Raw genomic sequence first — 3,075 nt, 5'->3', positions numbered from 1 at the left:
CTAGAGCACAGGTGAAAGAGGGGAAATTCAATGTCTAATGCATATTGTACACAAAAAAAAATGTCAAGAGTTGGCTGAAATCGTAAGCTTTGATCTGATTGGCCGGTTTTACGCAATTTCCAGCAGTTAGAGCGCACAGGTTTAGGCTACATCAGAACATAAGGAATCTCAAGAAGAACAGGAACTATAGGACTATAATAGAAAAAAGAAACAGTATTGTCTTTACAGAAATGTTTGTACTTCTATTTAAATAAATAAAATTAAATAAAATGTAATGTATTTTTGTTGTATCATTTGTTTCTGGCTTAACAGACACTAAACAATACATAAAAAAAGTAAAACTAACAGGCACAAACAAATGCAGATAATAAACATTTTAATAAAAAAATGTTTTTACCCAGATCAAGTTTTAGCAAATAGATAAATCAATTATATATATTTCATTTAATTTTGTTCTCAAATATTGATAAAAACAGTAATATATAAAAAGTAATTTATAATTTAAAAATTAAAATGCCGATAATTAAAAAAGTTATTTAACAATAAATATGACATGTACATAGTCTTAAATGTCTTAAAAATTAAAAATTAAATAAAAATCAAACCATATGCATGAATGAAACATCATATGAAAAGCAGACTGCCACATTTTGTGCACATATATAAACAGTATTTACATAACCGTCACATGTTCTCATTCAAACAGCACGGGCCAGCTGTGAACAAAATACGCTCTGCCGGCTAAGCATATTCTTCCCACCATAAAAGCGGATCCTCATCCGGTGGGATGCATCAGCATCTGTGCAGCTGCTCATGGATTGACTTTGCTGTGCACTAATTTGAATGCCAATCTATTATTGTGCAACAAATTTAGATACATGCACACACAAACAAAAAGAACTCTTCTGGTTGCTTTACATGTCAGTCAAACAATCTCTTCCTGTCTGAGTGAACAGTTTGTAGCCAGAATAAGCTGTGATTCAGATTTATAACGAGTCAAAATGTCTGGCTACACAAGACATACACTTCTATAAAACAGCAACACGAGTCTGTGAAAATGTCAGCAGACATCACCATCAAACACTCTAACCCTGTATAAACACACTCACACCTCATAACCCAGCAAAACACTCAACACTGTTAGATGCGAGAAGTGAATGAGCCAGAGATGGATGTTTGTGGGAGGCCAGATATCCCACTGAGAGAAAATGCAACCACACTGCTAAAAGAGACAGCGGAGGACACACAATCACACATACACACACATCTAGGCTTGGGCTAAAGGGTATAAATTCTCTATTTCTATGGATTTAAAGTTCTCTAAATGCCCAGTCAAGTCTGTGTACTCAAACCCGTGCTCTTATGTCGGGTTACTGACAGCGTTTCATGAGCTTGTTACTCAAGCAGCAAAACAAGAAAACAAAACTGGATTGAAACCTAAAGCATAGCACAGACTACAAGACTGAAGCTTGTTGCTTTTTTGAGACAAACGCCCTAGATAGTAGCCAGATGTAGTGCGAGAGTGTGAGAGACACTCTCTGAGAGACCCTGACTCTGTTACTTTAGTATTATTTATAGTATTTAATAATATTTAATGATTAAATAGCAGATTCAGTTTTCAGTTTTATTTTCTGTTTTAGTGTTAGCAATTTTGTTACATGCTTTTAATATTTAAATTTAGATTGAATTTATTTCTATTTCAGTTTTAGCTTTCCTTAAACTTAAACCTAAAACCAAAACAAAACAAAACAAGTGTTTTTAGGCTTTCAAGCTTTTCATCAAATATTTTTTCTGATATTTCTTAACATTTTATTTCAGCTTTATTTAAATTACTGAAAACTATTTTTAATAAGTTTATGTTTAAGTTAAAAAAAAAACACTGCATGTAACTAGTTAAGTTATGAATGTAAAGTGTGAATCATTAACACATCAACAACAAAAAGTTTTGCATCCAGACCTCATTATTTTGTTTTTTGAGACAATATTTGAGTACTTCCATTCATCCATCCATCCTTCCATTTTATCCATCCATTTACACATGCATCCCATTCATCCATTTATACATCATCTATCCATCTTTTTGAGACAATATTTGAGTATTTCAGTTCAGACAAAAACTCTTGGGAAATCTCTTTTTTACACTTCATGCATCTTGATTGATCAGACTGCTATCCGATTGGATGCACACTCCGTTTACATTTGGCCTGCACATAACAGAAACCTACAAATCCTGTGCTATATGCAAATATACTGAAATTTTCTTCACGCTAATGCCAGTCAGCAAAATTTTCTGTTGAATGCTCTCTTTGCATGGCAATTAGGGGCTTAAGGTACATCCATGTGTCTCATCAATCATTACTAATTAACATGTGGATTGTGAGGCTCCCAAACTTCCAATGCTGCTGATGACGCTCCATCTGGGAGGAGTAAATTTTACATATCTGTCCGAACAATCAGATTAATTTACAGTTGGCGGAGTCAGACCTTGTATACATCTCAAACCAGAGGTGACTGGTAGGGGTGGGACAATATATCGATATGGCGATATATCGTTGTCCTTCTTCATGCGATACGAGAATCGATATCTGGCGCCAAATATCGATATTTTACTACAATACAATACTACAATTTACTACAATATATTACTACAATAAGGCGCTCTATATAGATTTCCCTGCTCTTATGTCAACAAAACTGGATGCTCTCCCTCTCTCTCAGATATTACAAGTGCGCGTTAGGGCACCGACCGGCAGAAACATCTGCACCTACGGCATGGATGACGAAACAAAACCTCGTCAGAGCCGTAATGCGGCGCAGAAGTGTGCAGTGTGTTTGCTTGCGCGTGTCTAAATTTGAAATAACGAACCTGAGCACGCAAAAGACGCGATGTGAATGGCTTTTTTCCCCCCTGCATGTCATGTGCGCAGGGCTCCGTTTTTATAATGAGAGGAGAGGAAAGGTTGAGAAAGCACTACAGGTAAATTTTGAAATGTACCAGGTAGACTTGTGCCGGTATTCGGTAATGCAATATATCACGGTAATGAATATGCACGATATTGTTATCGTGGGCACTTC

This window comes from Sinocyclocheilus rhinocerous, unplaced genomic scaffold, assembly GCF_001515625.1.
Source record: "Sinocyclocheilus rhinocerous isolate Xijiao unplaced genomic scaffold, SAMN03320098_v1.1 scaffold5813, whole genome shotgun sequence".
Classification (NCBI taxonomy): domain Eukaryota; kingdom Metazoa; phylum Chordata; class Actinopteri; order Cypriniformes; family Cyprinidae; genus Sinocyclocheilus; species Sinocyclocheilus rhinocerous.
Note: the sequence above shows the minus strand (reverse complement) of the source record.